The sequence below is a fragment of the Zingiber officinale genome, chromosome 1B (genome assembly GCF_018446385.1).
Source record: "Zingiber officinale cultivar Zhangliang chromosome 1B, Zo_v1.1, whole genome shotgun sequence".
Lineage (NCBI taxonomy): Eukaryota > Viridiplantae > Streptophyta > Magnoliopsida > Zingiberales > Zingiberaceae > Zingiber > Zingiber officinale.
This window is the reverse complement of record NC_055986.1, coordinates 29,365,425-29,387,686: the sequence shown is the minus strand read 5'-3', so window position 1 is coordinate 29,387,686 and position 22,262 is coordinate 29,365,425. Positions and strand designations below refer to the sequence as shown.

At 38.3% G+C, this 22,262-nt stretch overlaps 4 non-coding genes and 1 pseudogene across 4 annotated transcripts; 1 reads left to right on the top strand and 4 right to left on the bottom strand.

Moving 5' to 3' along the window:
- Nucleotides 1-4,602: 4,602 nt before the first annotated feature.
- LOC121993038 lies at nt 4,603-4,715 on the bottom strand. Its single transcript, XR_006115055.1, has one exon. It is a non-coding gene; the product is annotated as a U5 spliceosomal RNA (small nuclear RNA).
- A 571-nt stretch (nt 4,716-5,286) lies between these two features.
- Nucleotides 5,287-5,404, bottom strand: LOC121993074. The gene has a single exon (XR_006115063.1). It is a non-coding gene; the product is annotated as a U5 spliceosomal RNA (small nuclear RNA).
- A 6,687-nt stretch (nt 5,405-12,091) lies between these two features.
- LOC121993173 lies at nt 12,092-12,209 on the bottom strand. Its single transcript, XR_006115102.1, has one exon. It is a non-coding gene; the product is annotated as a U5 spliceosomal RNA (small nuclear RNA).
- Nucleotides 12,210-12,712: 503 nt separating this feature from the next.
- LOC121993246 lies at nt 12,713-12,830 on the bottom strand. The gene has a single exon (XR_006115140.1). It is a non-coding gene; the product is annotated as a U5 spliceosomal RNA (small nuclear RNA).
- Nucleotides 12,831-16,951: 4,121 nt separating this feature from the next.
- Nucleotides 16,952-22,262, top strand: part of LOC122036279 — a 148,743-nt pseudogene continuing 143,432 nt past the window's right edge.

Sequence of the window (22,262 nt, the reverse complement as noted above, 5' to 3'; positions counted from 1 at the left end):
TGACATACAAGAATAAAAACTACATGCTGGAAGATAAAGCTAATCATGCTAAATAACTACTCAGGAAACAAATACAACTAATATTGCATGCTTCGAATTAAAAGAAGCTAAACTTGCTGACTCTAAACATAAGTGAAGCTTGTTTCATTTATTTCAAAACTTATACTTTAATACTTCAAAATAATAATCAACTTTCTTCTTGGGCCTAGGCGTAGTACCAGCAGCATGTCAAGCGAGCCTGGCGGATCTCTATTCTCTCGGTACTTACGGGGTACAAGACCTCGACCGATTTTGGAATGCGACAACCTCGAAAGTCGTACTAGCCTTTCTTTAAAATAAAATACTTGTTATCTTTTAATATTCTTATATTAAAACGCCGTGGCATTTCTTTGAGCACTTGGTGTGCTACTGATCCCAATTCTTAAACTTAGGGATCCTATTAAGACCTTGGTATCTCTTTCTTATAACTACTTAAACCTCTAAGGATTTAATAGAACTCTTATTTTTTCCACTTACATGCAAATCCTAGAGTTTTTTATAGAGCAACAAGATTCTTTAAGCATATATCAGCAGAATAAATCAAAGGAAAGCAAACCTAACTTCGAATCTGACTTCTTTAAGTATGCTACAACAGAATTAAATAAAGGAAACCACATCTAAATTCCTTAAGCATGCTATGTCAGAATTAAAACAAAGGGAAGCAAATCTAAATTCTTTAAGCATGCTTCAAAATAAGAAACAAAGAATCTACACTGCTAAAGGAGATAAACTGCAATGCTACAAAATGCAAAAATCTGCACTACTACAATAGGTAAAAATCTGCACTGCTTCAAAATGCAAAAATATGCAATTAATGGGTCTACACTTCTTAGCTATTTCCAACAAGGCAAAGCATGAGGAAAAGATGCTGCTACTATCAGAAATTTCTACGTAAAGATAGCAATATACTAGGACATACACTTAACAAACCTACACCTTCTAAATTACTTCTAGCAAAGTAAAGCATAAGGAAGAGGTAATCACTGCTGCTATCAAAAGTTAACCCATGATATACTAAAGCATGCACTCAGTAGGTCTACATATTCTGATTCGTTTCCAGCAAAGCAAGGCATAAGGTAAGAATGCTATTACTATAAAAGAAATTGCTACATAAAGATGATAGAATGCTTGAATCTGCTGGAATTTAAAACTTAGGTAAAGCTTGATACCTATGTAAAGCTTATACTTCTATAGGGCAATAGAGGTCCTTAGGCATGTTACATTCATGATTCAAACTGAAATACTACACTATAAACTCAAACCAAACATCAATTATTCTGTTAAGAAATGCATTGGCAGATTTCTGTTAAGCACATGCTATTAAAAGGGTGATTGTTTTGTGCCACGTCAAGGGAACCAAAGAAACCTTGCTAAGATAAAAATTTCTACTGCGAGTTTATAAAATCTAGATCTACATTAGAGTACGAGTTTTACCCTTGATGCGTGCCTTTCACGAATCCCGCTCGTCCAAGGTGCCGGATCTCAAGTTGTCAAGGTAGACAACTCTCTATGCGTATCCACACGAACAAAATTAGGTGGAGAGGACCAAACAAAGGTGTGCTAGCAACTAGGGTGTTCGGCCAAGAGAGGAGAGGGAGAGAAAGAAGAGAGAGCTCTAGGAAGAAGAAGATGTGAATGAGCCTTGAATAAAATTGAATTCCATTCATAATCAAAAGTGGCCGGCCACCTTCATGGAGTGTAACTCCTTTTTCATTAAATGTGGAGGGCCACATTAAATTGAAAGTGAATTTGTAACCCCCATTAGGTGTCACACACATGTGCTAAACATGATGATGTGGCACATCATCATTGGCCACTTAATGTCAAGTCACAAATGATGTGGCATAAAGTCAAGTCAAACTTGACTCTTCCTCTTCCTCTCAAGTCAAGTCAAACTTGACTTAATCTCTCTCATGGTTGATCTAATCCAACCATTTAATTCAAGCCAATTAATATAATGAATCTAATTCATTTAATTAAATTGATTCAATGAGTCATAATCTAAATTAGACTCATTGAACACACGAATCAACTTAAGTCTAACTCAATTAGCCTAATTAGGATTACTCTTAATCCAATTTGATTCATCAAATGAATCTAATCCTCTTGGTTCATCATATAAACCTAATCTCCATCTAATTATCCTTAGTGTGTGACCCTATAGGTTCTTGTAACGTTGGCAATGCCCCTAAACCCATTTAGGAGCATAAGTAATGAGCGGTATCTAGCAACACATCATTACTACCCAAGTTACAAGAATGTTGAGATCCAACATCAACTTGTGACTACTAATTGTGACTCTTCACAATATATGACAAGTGTCCTTCTATCCTAGACATCTAGATTGATCAATGTGAGGCATAGACCGTGTCATCCTCTGAGCAATCTAAATCTTGATCTCCAAGTAGACTCACTAAATCAAATGAGCTCAATATCTCATATTGACTCATTTGGGCATGGCCATGCACTTCGTGGTCTCACTCTATCAAGAATATCGATGTCGCTCCCGTTATATAGGAGGGATAGATCCCATCTACATCACTCACATCTCTCTGCATAATTCGTTACATACCCAGTAATCGCCTTTATAGTCCACCCAGTTACGGGTGACGTTTAACGAAACCAAAGTACATAACTCCTTATGTAGGGATCCATGGTGACTTCAGGTCCAAGGACTAGTAGTCATACTAATAGCCACATGAGAAAGTATATGACACTCATATAACGATCCATGATACTTTCTCATGGCGGGTCATTCAGTATACATTCTACAATGCATACCCATGTGTCAACTTGATATCTCTATATCCATGACTTGTGAGATCAAGTCATCGAGTTGACCTACATGCTAGTCTTATTGTATTAACATTGTCCCTGAATGTTAATACTCGACAAGGAATGATTAAGAGTAGTGTTCCCTATATCAACTCACTATCGGTTCAACTAACCGATTGATATAGGTGAGAACCTTCTACTCAAGGACGCTATTATACTTAGTTTATTTGACACCAATACAAGTAAGTATAATAACCAAAATACATGCCTTTATTTATATAAGAATATGATACAACAAGTCCATAATATAATCATCAAATGATTGGCTCTAGGGCTCTAACTAACATGATTGCTATGTGCCACGGCAAGGGAACCAAAGAAAAAGTTGCTACTATAAACAATTGCTACTATGAACTTAAAATCCTAATTGTTCTTCATGTTCTTTGCCTAGAACAACAAAATCCGAAATCCAGCTACAAAGCTTGAGGTAAACCGCCTGCATGCTTAAACTTTACCATTCATGTTCTTCCTTGAACCTCACGGCAGCAAACCCAACCCACAATCTTCATAGAGAATTCAAAAACAAAAGGAATAAGAACCCGAAACTATCCTACTGCAGGTGAGTAGCGACTTACCTTAGGTTTTCTTGGACTTACAGCCGGAAAGGAAGCACTAGGGTTTCGGGAGAACTCGAGCTCTCGGTGATTCCTCTATGTCAGCGTGCTCCCCTCGACGAGTCGACCGAGAAGGTGTGAAGAGCTCACGGAGAAAGGTGCTCTCCGGCCGCCGGAGACGTGCCCTAAGTGTGGCTTCGTTTCCGCCCGAGAGGAGAAGCGCCGTCGCGAGAGAGGAGAGGAAAGGTTTTCGGTCTCGGGAAAAATTAAGCCCTCTTTTGTAACTAGGGTTTTTTTATTAAATACTATACCTTAAATATTTGTCACTCTTTCCTTATTCAGCAACGACCGCGTGAACACTTGGTCAGCCGGGTTTTGACCGAGTCAAAGGTCGCGGGTTCGATTCCTCACACGCGCCCTTTTTATTTCAATTTATTTTCGATTTCCTTACTGCTTAAATATATTTTCTTTCCCTATTTGATCAGCATGCCCGCTTGGGTTTCCTGGTCAGCCGGATTCGCTTAAGACATTGGTTCGGCCGGAGGTCACGGGTTCGAATCTCGGCTTGGACATTTTTTTGTCGAAAATTCTTTCGTTTAGTAAAAATATCAAACGACCTCCAAAAATTACATAAAAATACTCTAAAAATTTCTAAAAACTCCTAGAATATTTCTATAGCATTTTTAAATATTTTAAAATTACTTTTAGGACTCGAATTGAGGAAATTTGGGTTGTTACACCAACCTCCTTCGTGTCTTGTGCGCTACGCTCCGAAAACCCTCTACTCTTCCCTTGGGGTATAGTGTAATGGTAAAAGATGAGACAGGCTCATGCAAAAAGAGTTCAAAACTCTCATAGAGTATATCATACAACCAGGATATTTAAACCTCCATTATTTTAACTCATACAATCAAAACTCTCACAGAGTATATTGTACAACTACGATATTTGAACCACACTCATGATGCTTAGTCTTCCACCACACTACTTTCTAAATATATCCTAATAGTTTGTGTACTATCTAAATATATCCTAATAATTAATGTAAAGAGGACCAAAAATTTCTAAATTATTAGAAAATTATATGTATGAAACATTATATTTCTTACAATTAAAATAATTAATTTAAAAATGGTTAAGAACAAATTTAACTTGTAATTTGTTAGGGCTCCTTTGTAAAAAATATCCCCCTTTCAAAAATTAATATATGCTATTTTTAGTGACAAGCACACGGTATTCTTTAGTAAAAGGCGAAAGAATAATTCGCTCTGTTCTTATCACACAGCTACATGTTTTATTATGATGCAACCCTGAACTAATTTATAATGTCCTCTGTAGGAAGCTCACCATGCACAAGCAATGTGGGACTAAACAGTAGCCATACTAATCACCCCTCGAACGCTGAACCTTGCCTCTCTTTGCATCCTCCTTCATTTCCTATGCGCTAGGCTCCGTAAACCCTCTTCTCTTACCTTTGGATACAGTGTAATGGTAAAACATGACACAAACTCGTGCAACAAGAGTTCAAAACTCTCACGGAGTATATCATACAACCACGATATTTAAACCACTATGATGTTGACTCATGCAATCAAAACTCTCACAGAGTATATTGTACAACCACGATATTTGAACCACACTCATGATGCTTAGTCATCCACCACACTACTTTCAAAATGTATCCTAATAGTTAGTGTACTATCTAAATATATCCTAATAATCAATGTAAAGAGGACCAAAATTTTCTAAATATTAAAAATTATAAGAAAATTAAATATATGAATCATTATACCTCTTACAACTAAAGTAATTAATTTAAAAATTGTTAGGAACAAATTTAACTTGTAATTTGTTAGGGCTCCTTTGTAAAAAAAAACCCCTTTCAAAAATTAATATATGCTATTTTTAGTGACAAACACACGGTATTCTTTAGTAAAAGGCGAAAGAATAATTCGCTTTGTACCTATCACACAGCTACATGTTTTATTATGAAGCAACCTTGATCCAATTTATAATGACTTCTACAGGAAGCTCACCAAGTACAAGCAATGTGTGTAACACCCCACCCTCCTCACTACTAGTCTGCGATGGTGGAGCGCTACTGGACTACTAACTTTACTTAATTAGAGTTGTTCACATGTAAAGATCAATACATAAACTCTCTAAACATGTAATTAACTAGCAGTAGAAAACTAAATGACTAATCTACACATCTAAACTACATATCAATCTCAAATGACATGGAATATAAGGTACAATCTCAAATGTCTAAATACAAAATATTTTAATAAAATCTTTAACTAAATCCCAAGGCTTCTATAGTCCACACATCACATATCCATCCGCACCTCCTTGTCGCCTTCCTTGACTATACCTTTTCCTTTCCTTTATCTGTAGTAAGAGGAAATGCAACTATAAGTAAAATTACTTAGTAAGCGCTATCTAACTCACAAAACACGAATATGAATGTAACTGGAAGAAATCTAAAACTAAATGCTCAGAAATAAATACTACTCATGCTCATCTAGTAGCAATAGAAACATACTGAAAAGCAAATCTATACAATCATGCTAGCATAAAGAACTAACTTGCTGAATTTTTAAAATTATGTGAAGCTTATTTCTTTTGTTTAAAAACTTATACTTTAATACTTCAAAATAATAATCAACTTCTCTTGGGCCCAGGCGTAGTACCATCTTATGCACGTTCCCTAATAGGTTGGCGTAGTGAGCCACCAATCCTAAAAGAGCAGACCTTGGTCCACTAGGGCCAAGACCTCAGAATTGGACACCTAGATTTGTTTAACGACAACCTCAGAAGTCGGGTACTTGCCTCTTCAAAGTAAAATATCTTAATTACTTCTTCTTTAAATGTCTTGACATTTTAATAAGCACCTTGTGTGCTAAAATCCCTAAATTCTTGACTTTGGGATCTACTTAAGGCCTTGGCCTTTTTCTTTTTTTTTTCTTTATCTTGCTTATACTTGTTAATATCTCTATTAAAAAGGTGTCTCATACAAAACTGCACTAAAATGCTTATTAACTCTACTCTGAAATGCTTAACAGAATTGTATGGAAATACTTAATAGAACTGCACTGAAATGCTTATTGAAACTGCACTAAAACTAAATCTGCATACAAGCTTAATCAAATCTGCCTACAAACTTAATCAAAATTCTACACTATAAGCTTAATCAAAATTCTGCACTATAAGCTTAATCAAATCTGCCTACAAACTTAATCAAAATTCTGCACTATAAGCTTAATCAAATCTGCCTACAAACTTAATCAAAATTCTGTACTATAAGCTTAATCACAATTCTACACTATAAGCTTAATCAAAATTCTACACTATAAGCTTAATCAAATATGCCTACAAACTTAATCAAAATTCTGCACTATAATCTTAATCAAAATTTTGCACTATAAGCTTAATCAAAATTCTGCACTATAAGCTTAATTAAATCTGCCTACAAACTTAATCAAAATTCTGCACAATAAACTTAATCAAAATTCTGCACTATAAGCTTAATCAAAATTTTGCACTATAAGTTTAATCAAATCTGCCTACAAACTTAATAAAAATTATTCACTATAAACTTAATCAAAATTCTGGACTATAAGCTTAATCAAAATTCTGCACTATAATCTTACATAAAAATCTGCACTATAAGTTCCACCAAAAATCTGAAAGTAAAGTTTCCATCCTTAATTTACGTCATCAACATTTGATCATCATCTTTTCTGAATCTAATATTCCCTTAAATTTATGCATTCTTTTGCCATAAATTAATCAATATGATATCTGTCTCATGCTCACTGCATAACAAAACAATTTACTCCTTTCCAAATCTAAATGAACTAAATTTAGTTTCATGGTAGCAGCACCAATCAAACAATAAGGAATAAACTAAACCACATATTCAATTTAATTAAAACCTCTTCTCATCTTCTTTATGAAACTCACGACAAGAAATCTTCAAAATAATTAATCTTTGCGGCATGCGTCGGAAATCAAGAACACATGAATCCGAAACTACTCTACTGCAGGTGAGGAAGCACTTACCTTGCTCCTTGGACTCACAACCGAACAAGAAGGGCTTCTAGGACCTTGGTCGGCCGCCGGAGATGATGCCCTAACTCCCTTTTGTTTTTTGCCCGAGCTCCACCGTCACACGCAGAAGAGAAGGAGAGAATGGTTTAGGTCACGGGAAAACAGAGCATCAACTTATCCCTTTTTTTAACTTAATATTTCTGTTAACTCCTTAAATAAATTTTTCTATCTTTTCTAAATTGATACGTCCGCTTGGATTCTTGGTCCGCTGGATTCGCCGAAACCTCTGACCGGGTCAGAGGTCGTGGGTTCGATTCCTCAGCCGCCCCTTTTATTCCCATTTATTTTCGGTTTCCTATTAACTATTACTTAAATAAATTTCATTCCCCTTTTTAATCAGCAACGCTAGCTGGGACACTTGGTCAGCCACGCTTTGCTAAATCTAGACCGGGTCAGAGGTCGCAGGTTCGATTCCTCAGCTGCACCTTTTTATTTCAATTTATTTCCTATTCCTCAACTACTGCTTAAACAGATTTTTGCTCCTTCTTTAATCAGCTACGCCCGCTGATATACTTGGTCAGCCGGTTTCTCTTAAGAGTTGGCTCGGCCGGAGGTCTCCGGTTCGAATCTCGGCTTGGACATTATTTTTGTCGAAACTTCTTTCGTTTAGTAAAAATACCAAACGACCTCCAAAAATTACATAAAAATACTCTAAAAATTTCTAAAAATCTGTATAATTTTTCTAAAGCATTTCTAAATATTTTTACGCACTATTAGGACTCATAATGAGAAATTTTGGGTCATTACAATTCCCCATATCTTATAAAAAGTTCGTCCTCGAACTTAGAATAATTTTGGATATCTTTGTCTTATACTATCCTTACGCTCCCACGTAGTCTCCTCATGTTTCTGATGCCAAATAACCTTTACTAGTGGTACTTCTTTGTTCCTTAGTCTCTTAACTTCTTTGTCCATTATCACCTATATCGCATTGTACCCATTAGTGGTCCTTGGAAGACTTGTTATAAAGTCCCTGGAGACCGTAGGTGCATTAGTCACACCAAATGGCATGACTATGAATTCGTAGTGTCCATATCTGGTTCTGGAAGCTGTTCTGGGTGTATCACTTCCTTTCACTTTCAACTGATGGTATCCAAAACGCAGGTCTATTTTAGAGAACACTATTGCCCCCTTTAACTGATCAAATAGATCATCTATTCTGGGAAGAGAGTACTTGTCCTTAACTGTTACTCTCTAACTTTTAACTCACTTTAGCACTTATAAACAAATATTTCTAAGGATTTCTCTATGCTACAATTAATAAGGAAAAGCATACTAATAAAAGAATTTTAAATACTTTCTTACTTGAAGACGGTAAGGCTGGTGCTGATGTGTGATGCTGGAGAATAGGAACTGCTCTGATACCAACTTGTAACACCCCACCCTCCTCACTACTAGTCTGCGAGGGCGGAGCACTACTGGACTACTAACTTTACTTAATTAGAGTTGTTCACATGTAAAGATCAATACATAAACTCTCTAAACATGCAATTAACTAGCAGCGAAAAACTAAATGACTAATCTACACATCTAAACTACATATCAATCTCAAATGACATGGAATATAAGGTACAATCTCAAATGTCTAAATACAAAATATCTTAATAAAATCTTTAACTAAATCTCAAGGCTTCTATAGTCCACACATCACACATTCATCCGCACCTCCTTGTCGCCTTCCTTGACTATAGCTTTTCCTTTCCTTTATCTATAGTAAGAGGAAATGCAACTATAAGTAAAATTGCTTAGTAAGCTCTATCTAACTCACAAAACTCGAATATGCATGTAACTGGAAGAAATCTAAAACTGAAGGGTCATAAATAAATACTACTCATGCTCATCTAATAGCAATAGAAACATACTGAAAAGCAAATCTATACAATCATGCTAGCATAAAGAACTAACTTGCTGAATTTTTAAACTTATGTGAAGCTTATTTCTTTTGTTTAAAAACTTATACTTTAATACTTCAAAATAATAATCAACTTCTCTTGAGCCCAGGCGTAGTACCATCTTATGCGCGTTCCCTAATAGGTTGGGGTAGCGAGCCACCAATCCTAAAAGAGCAGACCTTGGTCTACCAGGGCCAAGACCTCGGAATTGGACACCTGGATTTGTTTAACGACAACCTCGGAAGTCGGGTACTAGTCTCTTTAAAGTAAAATATCTTAATTACTTCTTCTTTAAATGTCTTGACATTTTAATAAGCACCTTGTGTGCTAAAATCCCTAAAGTCTTGACTTTGGGATCTACTTAAGGTCTTGGCTTTTTTCATTCTTTTCTTTATCTTGCTTATACTTGTTAACACCTCTATTAAAAAGGTGTCTCATACAAAACTGCACTAAAATGCTTATTAACTCTGCACTGAAATGTTTAACAGAATTGCATGGAAATACTTAATAGAACTGTACTGAAATGCTTATTGAAACTGCACTAAACTAAATCTGCATAAAAGCTTAATCAAATCTGCCTACAAACTTAATCAAAATTCTACACTATAAGCTTAATCAAAATTCTGCACTATAAGCTTAATCAAATCTGCCTACAAACTTAATATAAATTCTGCACTATAAGCTTAATCAAATCTACCTACAAACTTAATCAAAATTCTACACTGTATGCTTAATCAAAATTCTGCACTATAAGCTTAATCAAAATTCTACACTATAAGCTTAATCAAATCTGCCTACAAACTTAATCAAAATTCTGCACTATAAGTTTAATCAAAATTCTGCACTATAAGCTTAATCAAAATTCTGCACTATAAGCTTAATCAAAGCTTAATCAAAATTCTGCACTATAAGCTTAATCAAAATTCTGCACTATAAGCATAATCAAATCTGCCTACAAACTTAATCAAAATTCTGTACTATAAACTTAATCAAAATTCTGCACTATAAGCTTAATCAAAATTCTGCACTATAATCTTTCATAAAAATCTGCACTATAAGTTCCACCAAAAATCTGAAAGTAAAGTTTCCATCCTTAATTTATGTCATCAACATTTAATCATCATCTTTTCTGAATCTAATATTCCCTTAAATTTATACATTCTCTTCCCATAAATTAATTAATATGATATCTGTCTCATGCTCACTGCATAACAAAACAATTTACTCCTTTCCAAATCTAAATGAACTAAATTTAGTTTCATGGTAGCAGCACCAATCAAACAATAAGGAATAAACTAAACCACATATTCAAATTAATTAAAACCTCTTCTCGTCTTCTTTATGAAACCCACGGCAGGAAATCTTCAAAATCATTAATCTTTGCGGCATGCATGCGTCGGAAATCAAGAACACATGAATCCGAAACTACTCTACTGCAGGTGAGGAAGCACTTACCTTGCTCCTTAGACTCACAACCGAACAAGAAGGGCTTCTAGGACCTTGGTTGGCCGCCGGAGACGATGCCCTAACTCCCTTTTGTTTTCTTCCCGAGCTCCGCCGTCGCACGTAGAAGAGAAGGAGAGAATGGTTTAGGTCACAGGAAAATAGAGCATCAACTTATCCCTTTTTATAACTTAATATTTCTGTTAACTCCTTAAATAAATTTTTCTATCTTTTCTAAATTGATCCGTCCGCTTGGAGTCTTGGTCCACCGGATTCGCCGGTCGCGGGTTCGATTCCTCAGTAGCCTTTTATTCCCATTTATTTTCTGTTTCCTATTAACTATTACTTAAATAAATTTCATTCCCCTTTTTAATCGGCAACGTTAGCTGGGACTTTGCTAAATCTTGACCGCGTCAGAGGTCACGGGTTCGATTCCTCAGCCGCCCCTTTTTATTTCAATTTATTTCCTATTCCTCAACTACTGCTTAAACAGATTTTTGCTCCTTCTTTAATCAGCTACGCTCGCTGGTACACTTGGTCAGCTAGATTCACTTAAGAGTTGGCTCGGTCGGAGGTCTCCGGTTCAAATCTCGGCTTGGACATTATTTTTGTCGAAACTTCTTTCATTTAGTAAAAATACCAAACGACCTCCAAAAATTACATAAAAATACTCTAAAAATTTCTAAAAATCTGTAGAATTTTTCTAAAGCATTTCTAAATATTTTTACGTACTATTAGGACTCGTAACGAGGAATTTTGGGTCGTTACAATGTGGGACTAAACATTAGCCAAATTAATCACCCCTCAAATGCTGAACATTCACTCTCTTCACATCCTCCTTCCTTACCCCATCGCTAGTCTCCGTAAATCCTTTTCTCTTCCCTTGCGATACAATGTAATGGTAACAGATTAGACAGACTCATATAACAAGAGTTCGAAACTCTCACTAAGTATATCATACATTCACGATATTTGAACCACCCATGATGTTGACTCATGCAATCAAAACTATTTCAAAGTATATTATACAACCACAATATTTGAACCACACTCATGATATTGAGTCATCCACCACACTCCATCTGTACCCTAATAATTAATCTAAAATAATAAAAAAAATTGAGATAAAATTAAATATATAAAACATTATAGCTCTTACAACTAAAATAATTAATTTAAAAATTGTTAGGAAAAATTTAACATATAATTTATTAGGGCTCCTTTGTAAAAGGAGCTCTATCAAAAATTAATGTATGTTGTTTTTAGTGATAGGCACACGGTATTCTTTAGTAATAGGTGAAAGAATAATTTACTTTATTCCTATCACACAACTGCATGTTTTATTATGAAGCAACCCTGAACCAATTTACAATGTCCAAGTAGGAAACTCACCAAGCAGGAGCAATGTGGCAATAAATGCTAGCCAAATTAATCACCCCTCAAACATCGAACCTTCCCTCTCTTCGCATCCTCCTTCCTTACTTGAGCGAGGCTCTGTAAACCCTCTTCTCTTCTGTTGGGATACCACCACGATATTTGAACCACCCATGATGTTGACTCATGCAATCAATACTCTCACAAAGTATATCGTACAACCATGATATTTGAAGAACACTCATGATGCTTAGTTGTCCACCACACTTCATCTTTACTTTCAAAATATATCCTAATAGTCGGTGTACTTTTCAAATATATGCAAATAATTAGTGCAAACTTCTATAGGACCAAAAATATCTAATTTACAAAAAAATAAAAATATGAGATAAAATTAAATATATAAAACATTATAACTCTTACAAATGAAATAATTAATATAAAATTGTTAGGAACAAATTTAACTTGCAATTTGTCATGACTCTTAAAAAATTAATGTATGTTGTTTTTAGTGAAAAGTACACGGTATTCTTTAAAAAAAAGGTGAAAGAATAATTCACTTTGTTCTTATCACGCATCTGCATGTTTTATTATGATGCAACCCTGAACCAATTTATAATGTCCGTTGTAGGAAGCTCACCATGCACAAGCAATATGGGACTAAACAGTAAACAAATTAATCACCCCTCAAATGCTGAACCTTCCCTCTCTTCGCAACCTCCTTCATTTCTTGCGCGCTACACTCCGAAAACCCTCTTCACTTCCCTTGGGATATAGTGTAATGGTAAAAGATGAGACAGACTCATGCAACAAGAGTTCAAAACTCTCATAGAGTATATCTGTAACGCCCGAAAATTCTCAAATTAATTTTAGAAATATTCTATTATTTTTCTAGAATTTTAGAATATTTTTATGGAATTTTTGGAGTAGCAGAAGTAGCAAAAATAAACAAAAATGTAAAATAGCCTAAGCGGGAATCGAACCCGAGACCTATGGACTCTATGACATATAGGGTGATTCTAGTAACCAAGGGGCCCCAACAGAGGTGTGCTGAAAGAAGAGGAGAACAATTATATTTAAGATTTAGTTGGGGTGTATTAATTAGTTAATATAAATAGGGAAATTAAGTGGAGAGTTGTTATTTTTGATCGGTAATTCTCTTCTCCCTCAAACCCTCACCGCCGAAACCCTTCCTTCTCCTCTTCCTCTTGGCGACCAAACCCAAGAAGCCTAGGGTTCCGCCCCTAGGATCGTAGGAGCACTTTCCGACGATAATTCTGGCATGAAGACGTTCCTCTCCGCGAGAAGAACGCGTAGGCGTAAGAAGATCGTCGAAGAGATCCTCTTCTTCAGAAATCTAGCGATCGGATTGTAAGAAAATCTAGCGCAGGATGTAAGTAACCCCTCACCTGCAGTATAGTATCTAATCGCATGTTTTTATGTCTATAGTTCGCGATTATATTCATAGTGCAGCCATATGTAGAGTTAGAGCACACCAGGTGCTCGATAAAATGCCTAATACAGTTATATGCTACAATAGGTGTTTTAATAGTTCAGTTAAATGCCTAGATGCATTTTTAAATAGCATACATAGCCTTGCTTCGGTTATATGGGACTATGGTCCAATGGGTGGTCTTCCATAGTCGCCTCTAGGTTCAGCTAACCAAGCTCTAGGTTTAGATAACCGAGTAAAAAGAAAGATATGATAAATCAGTTATAAACAGTATTTTACTTTATCAGTGGCACTGTACTGGACTTCAGTTGTCCTTGGGTTGGGCTCCCATAGTCGTCCCTAGGTTTAGATAACCTAGTAACCCTACTAGATTCGGGACTTGCTACCTCGGGCCTAGTTAGGGATGCGCGCACAGCAAGTACAGATGTTTCACAAAATAGATAAGTGAATTCAGCTTAGCTTCAGTTCAGTTTTCTATTGATATAGCAGATAGCTCTATGTTTAGTTCTTGATTGCCATGATTTACATGCTCATGTGCCATGATTTAGCATTTCCAGTATGATTCTCAGCTTGCATATCATCATAGCATCTTTTAAAAAGCATGATTTCTGCAAATGCATGTTTTTGTAAGGTAGATGGTTTCTTACTAAGCTCCCAAGCTTACAGTTGCATTTTCCTTATACTACAGATAAAGGTAAAGGAAAGATGGGATAGCGGAGGCTGGAGGCAGCGATGAAGATGTGTGTGTGGGCAGGAACTTGGAATAAAGATCCTTGGGGGAACTAGGAAATTAAGAACTTAGTACTTCATATAGTATTTACTTTTCTGCACTTTTAGATGTCAAGTGTCTTGTTTCATGAGAGTATGCACTATGTTATGCTTAGATTGTTATTTGTCATGATAGTAGATAGCTAACCATGAGTAATGGCATGCCCAGTAGTAGTGTGGTGGTTGTGGTGAATTTCTGAAAGTTCTGTATGAGGTTGGGTCTGATTTCTGCGGAAATCAGTAACCCAATCGATCAGCCGATCGATTGAGCAGTCCTCAGTCGATCAGCCGATTGATTGGGAGAAGTCCCCGCGTACAAAACGCTAGTGAGGCGATTAGATGATCGATTGGGGAGCCTCGATAGTTCAATCGATCAATTGAAGTGCGATCTGTCACGTACAGAGAGCTGATGGGTCGATCAGCTGATCGATCGGCCATGGATCGATCAGCCAATCGATCGGGAATTTAAATTCCTGCGAACAGAGAGCCTCTGAATCGACCATCGGATCGATTGGCCAGGCTGGATCGATTAGCCGATCGATTCAGACTTGACCCCGTGCACAGTAGCGAGTTGAGTCGATCAGTGGATCGATCAAACAACTCTAATCGATCAGTCAATCGATTGGAATGTATGATTTCAGCCAAAAGCGCCTAACTTTAGTTTTCGACCAAATAGAAAATTAAGCTCCCTTCTTTAGCATATGTATAATTTTAGAAATATGTCCCGAATATAAACTTCAGATTTTATAGCAAATAGTATAATTTTAAATTAGTTCAGCTCCTTTCTGCATAAGAATAGTTTGCATAATGTAACCCCCGGCCTTACAACCTAGTCAGTAGAAGGCGGGTCGTTACAAAGTGGTATCAGAGCGAGGTTCCATACCTCCTTCACACACACATCAGCATTGAACCTGCAGCTTCCAAGTAAGAATATCTCTCACTTTATTTATGTTTCTTGCTTTTATGTTTATAGATAACTAAAGCATGTTTATATATGATAGCATCTAACATGGTAATAATAGATATGCAAATATGATTGTATTAGTTATGTATGTCCTTTATTCCTCTAGAAAATGGTACCAGGACGCCCAACTAGAAAGACACCAACTACTGAGCCCCAGCATGAGGCAGGCAGCTTAGTTCCTCCCCCAAACCTTACAGAGGTAGTGGCTCAGTTACAGAAGCAACTAGCTGAACAGCAACAGGAGATAGCCACCCTAAGGGCTAATCAGCAGAACACCCCCACTGTCACTCCAGAACCTAACATAGCAACCCCAATAGTGATAGAGGTTCCACCAGTCCAACCTGCAGCACCAGTGGCCCCAGCAGCAGGGGCAAAGAGGGAAGCCTATCTGATCCAGTGGTAGAAGATCAAGCCAGAGAATTTCTCAGGCATCAGTGAACCATGGGATGCCTAAGCCAAGTTCAAGACACTAGAGAGTACGATGGAGCTTCTGGACTGGCCAGAGCATGAAAAGGTGAAATGCGCCTCTTTCTTCTTTACAGGAGACGCACGTATGTGGTGGGAGAAGATTAAAGCGAAGCGCCCAGTGAACCAGATGACATGGGCTGACTTCGAGAGAGAATTTTTTGAGGAGTTCTTTCACATGCGGGTCACAAACTGCCACTACGACGAGTTCACTGAATTTCATCACGGTAACCTTTCAGTTGAGGAGGCCGTGAAGAAGTTCAATAGACTGGCTCGTCTATGCCTTGAACTAGTCAGTACTGAGAGAGAACAAGTCCGGTTGATGCTTAAAATGCTAAGGCCGGAAATAGCGATGAATGTGGCCAGCAGCGTTCATAGGCCGCAAACTACTGAAAAATTGGTAAGTAGTGCTCTAACCACCAAGCATTACCAAAACAACATCAAACAACAGAAGCAAGCCATTTCAGAGTCTAAGGGCCAAGGAGGATCGGGTACTCAGAAACACTAGGGCCATAGCTCCAACTAGAAAGGGAACTCTAGTCACAAACGCAAATCAGGGAGTTACCCAAAAGGAGGACCAGCTAGTAAACAACCTAGCTATCCCAAGTGTTCTACTTGTGGGAAATTCCACCCAGGAGTTTGTCGCAAGGGCACACGAGGATGCTTCGAATGTGGCCAAGAAGGGCACATGGCTAAGCAATGCCCAAACAAGACCAGTTTCCCTCCATCACAGCTGATCCAGTACGGAGGTAACCCAGCACAACTACATCAGATACAGGCTGCTATAGATGGTCCACACATCAGTCAGGGCAAACTAGAAGCCCCCTCAGCCACGAAGAACGTGAGGATCTACTCACTCACCAGAGAGGATGTAGTGAATGCCTTGATAGTTGTTACAGGTCGGATCAGTATTTTAAAGCAAAGTGCAACTGTCTTATTCGATACTGGGGCAACCCATTCCTATATATCCAGGACATTCGCCGATAAGCTGGCAATATCTCCAGAGGTACTCAGTGGTCAGTTTCTGATGACACTACCTTCAGGAGAAATGATGGCATCCACGCACTGGCTTCGAGCAGTGCCAGCCATAATAGCAGACAGAGAACTTTTTGGTGATCTGATGGTGCTAGATATGACGGACTATGACATCATCTTGGGAATGGACTTTCTGATCAAGTATGGCACCTCCATAGAGTGCGTTAAATAGAAAATTATATTCCAACCCAAAGCAGGAGTGCAGTTTGGGTACATCGGAGAACCAAGGAGAAAAGCCAAGAAGTTTCTCTCAGCTCTGAAGGCACAGAAACTACTTGATTCGGGATGTACGGGATTCTTAGCACATGTAGTCGATACCAGTCAGGACAAGGACCGAAAGCTAGAGGAGGTCCGAGTTGTATGTGACTACCCAGTAGTCTTCCCTGAGGAGTTACCAGGCCTAGCACCAGACAGGGAGATTGAATTTGAGATAGAACTTATTCCAGGTACAAATCCCATCTCCAAACCACCCTACCGCATGGCTCCAGCAGAACTGAAGGAACTTTAGGAGCAACTACAGGAACTGCTCAACAAGGGCTTCATACGCTCTAGTCACTCACCATGGGGAGCGCCTATATTGTTCGTGAAGAAGAAGGACGGGAGCATGCGCCTGTGTATAGACTACCGAGCACTAAACCAAGTCACAATTAAGAACAGGTATCCTCTTCGCAGGATAGATGACCTATTCGATCAGCTAAAGGGAGCAACAGTGTTCTCTAAAATAGACCTCAGATCGGGATACCACCAGGTGAAGGTTAAAGAAGGTGACATACCCAAGACAACTTTCAGGACCAGATACGGACATTATGAGTTCGTAGTCATGCCCTTTGGCGTGACAAATGCTCCAGCTACTTTCATGGACCTCATGAAAAGAGTATTCAGAGAATACTTAGATAAGTTTGTTATTGTTGGGTTATTCGGGCTGCGAAAACCGCTTTTTCGTGACACGGAAACCCCGAGTCACCCAAAGCCATGGATCTCGTGCAAAGATTCGTAAACAAAATTTTCGAAAAACCTTTTCTTGTATGAGTTTGTAAAAACTTTAGATCTACACTAAAGTTAAGATCATTACCCTTGTAGCGAAGCCCTTCGCGTTCCCGCTTGTCCAAGATGTCGCCAGATCTCTAGTTGTCAAAGTAGACAACCTCTATATGTATCCACACGGACACAAGTAGAAGGAGATGACCAAAACACAAGGTGTGCTAGCACCAATGGAGTGTTCGACCAAGGAATGGGAGAAGGAGAAGAGAGAGCACCCAAGGGAAAAGAAGAGTGAATGAATCAATGAGAGGAAATTCAAAAAACCCCTTAGCCATCAAGTGGCCGGCCACTCTAGGAGGTGTAACCCCCCCCCCCCCACATTAATTCTAATTAATGTGGAGACCATTAAGAGTTGTAACCCCCATGAGGTGGCACTCTAGGATGATGTGGATCAACACTATTGGTCAACATCTTGCCACCTCACTAAATGACATGGCAACAAGTGTAACCTCCTCATTTAATGTGGGTCGGCCACATTAAATGCTATGGAGGCTTGTAACCTCCATGAGGTGGCACACATTGATGATGTGGAGCAATCCTATTGGTCCACATCTTGCCAACTCACTAGTGATGTGGCAAAAAGTCAAGTCAAACATGACTTTTTCTCTTCCTCTCAAATCAAGTCAAACTTGATTAAATCTCTCTCATGGTTGATCTAATCCAACCATATGATTCAAGCTAACTTAATATAATAAATCTAATTCATTAAATTAAGTTGATTTAATGAGTCATAATCTAAATTAGACTCATTGAATACATGAATCAACTTGAGTCCAACTCAATTAGCCCAATTTGTATTACTCTTAATCCAATATGATTCATCAAATGAATCTAATCCTCTTGGTTCATCATATGAACCAAATCTCCATCTAATTATCTTAGTGTGTGACCCTATAGGTTCTTGTAACGTTGGCAATGTTTCTAAACTCTTTTAGAAACATAAGCAATGAGCGGCATCTAGCAATACATCATTGCTACCCAAGTTACAAGAAATGTTGAGATCCAACATCACCTTGTGACTACTAATTGTGACTCCTCATAATATGTGACAAATGTCCTTCTATCCTTGACATCTAGATTGATCAATGTGAGGCATAGACCGTGTCATCCTCTAATCAATCTAAATCTTGAACTCCAAGTAGACTCACTCGATCAAATGAGCTCAACATCTAATGTTGACTCATTTGGGCATGGCCATGCACTTAGTGGTCTCACTCTATCAAGAATATCGATGTCTCTCCCGTCATATGGGAGGGATAGATCCCATCTACATCACTCACATCCCTCTGCATAATTCATTACATACCCAGTAATCGCCTTTATAGTCCACCCTGTTACGGGTGACGTTTGACGAAACCAAAGTACATAACTCCTTATGTAGGGATCCATGGTGACTTCAGGTCAAAGAACTAATAGTCATACTAATAGCCACATGAGAAAGTATATGACACTCATATAACGATCCATGATACTTTCTCATGGCGGGTCATTTAGTATACATTCTCCAATGCATACCCATGTGTCAACTTGATATCTCCATATCCATGACTTGTGAGATCAAGTCATCGAGTTGACCTACATGCTAGTCTTATTGCATTAACATTATCCCTGAATGTTAATACTCGACTAGGAATGATTTAGAGTAGTGTTCCCTATATCATCTCACTATCAGTTCAACTAACCGATTGATATAGGTGAGAACCTTCTACTTAAGGACGCTATTATACTTAGTTTATTTGGCACCAATACAAGTAAGTATAATAACCAAAATCAAATGTCTTTATTAATATACAAGAATATGATATACATGAGTCCATACAATCATCAAATGATTGGCTCTAGGGCTCTAACTAACAATCTCCCACTAGCACTAGTGCCAATCAGTATAGGCTCTAAAGCCTAAAGACCTAATGTGACCATCATGCTTTCTCTGTGCCAAAGCCTTGGTCAAGGGATCTGCAATGTTAGCCTCTGTAGGTATTCTGCAAATCTTCACATCTCCTCTATCGATAATCTCTCGAATGAGATGGAAACGTTGTAGAACTGCTGTGAACTCTGCTAGCTCATAGCACTACCATTCAAGCAAAACACGAACCTCGACTGCGATTTTTAATCATCCTGGTCGGTCTGGAAGCTAGCATCACTGTAACCCTTTACAGCTAGCTCATCATCGCCTCCATATATCAAGAAATATTCTTTAGTTCTTCTCAAGTACTTAAGAATATTCTTGACCGCTATCCAGTGACTTTCACCTGGATCTGACTGGTATCTGCTCGTCATGCTCAAAGCATACGAGACATCAGGTCGAGTACATAACATGGCATACATGATAGATCCTATGGCTGTGGAACTACAAAAACCCTCAGGTTGTGTCATGTACACATCCTCGAGTATGTTTCCATTCAGAAACGCGGTTTTTGACATCCATCCGCCATATCTCGGAATCTGGTCTCATCACAGCTTCCTGGGCTCATCCTCTATGAGCACAACGTCATCATGGTCAGACACGAGAAATGAATATCTCTCAGGCTGACGACGTACCCTATCAGACCTGCGAAGAGGTATGTCTACTTGAACTGGTTGTTGTTCCTCAACTCCTTGTGGAACAACATCATCCACAACACTTTGTGGTTCTAGTTCAACTTCCATCGAGGCTCCAGTGCTATCGTTCGCATCTTGAACTTCTTCAAGATCAAAGGTACTCCCACTAGTCTTTCTAGAAACAAAGTCCTTTTCTACAAAGACCCCAGTCTTTGCCACAACTACCTTGTGCTGACTGGGAATGTAGAAGTAATATCCCTTAGTTTCCTTGGGATATCCAATGAAATAGCACTTGTCGGATTTGGGTCCTAACTTGTCTGAGACTTGACGTCGTACGTAAGCCTCACAACCCCAAATCCTCATGAAAGACACCTGGGCATCTCTCCCAGTCCATATCATATATGGTGTCTTTATCACGGCCTTGGATGGAACTTGGTTGAGAATGAAAGCTGCTGTGTCTAGAGCATATCCCCATAGATATGTTGGAAGATCTGTGTGACTCATCATAGATCGTACCATATCTAATAGGGTGCGATTCCTCCTTTCAGATACACCATTTCACTGTGGTGTTCCAGGAGGAGTGAGTTGGGATAGGATCCCACACTCAGCTAGATAGTCACGAAACTCATGGCTTAAGTATTCACCACCTCGATCTGATCGAAGTATTTTAATACTCTTGCCAAGCTGGTTCTGTACTTCATTCTTGAATTCTTTGAACTTTTCAAAGGATTCAAATTTATGTGTCATCAGGTACACATAACTGAAGTCATCAGTAAATGTGATGAAGTATCTATAACCGCCTCTAGCAGCGACATTGAAAGGGCCACATACATCACTATGTATGAGTCCTAACAAATCAGTCGCTCTCTCGCTGTTCCCACTAAAGGGAGTCTTGGTCATCTTGCCTCGTAGGCATGACTCGCATATCTCATATGATTCAAAACTAAATGAGTCCAGCAAATCATCCTTATGGAGCTGGGATAAGCGCTTGTCATTTATATGACCTAAGTGATAGTGCCAGAGATAGGTTTGGTTCAAGTCAGTCGACTTGATCCTCTTGGTATTTATGTTATAGATAGGGCTCTCAAGGTCTAGAATGTAGAGTCCATTTATCAGAGGTGCACTACAATAGAACATATCTTTTAAATAAACATAACAGCATTTATCTTTTATTATAAAAGAGTATCCTTTCTTGTCTAAACAAGAAACTGAAACTATGTTCTTAGTTAATGCAGGCACATAACAACAATCGACTAACTCTAGTACAAGCCCAGAGGGCAGAGATAGAAAGTAAATCCCTACAGCAACAGCAGCAACCCGTGCTCCATTGCCTACTCGTAGGTCCACCTCGCCCTTTGTCAATGCCCTGCTATTTCTCAGCGCCTGCACATCAATACAAATGTGAGAAGCACATCCAGTATCTAATACCCAAGATGTAGAAATAGATAGATTGACTTCTATAACATATATACCTGAAGTGGAAGTCTCACTTTGCTTCTTCTTAAGATCCTCCAAGTATACCTTGCAGTTCCTCTTCCAGTGCCCGGTCTCACCGCAGTGGAAGCAGGTAGCATCCTTGGCGACCCCTCCTTCAGGCTTCAGTGCCTTGCCTTTGCCCTTGGTTTGGGACTTTCCTTTACCTTTGGGCTTGCCCTTGCCCTTGTGCTTCTGGACCATCAGAATGGGCTTAACCTTCTTAAGGTTAATCTCAGCAGTTCGTAACATACTAAGTAGCTCGGGCAGTG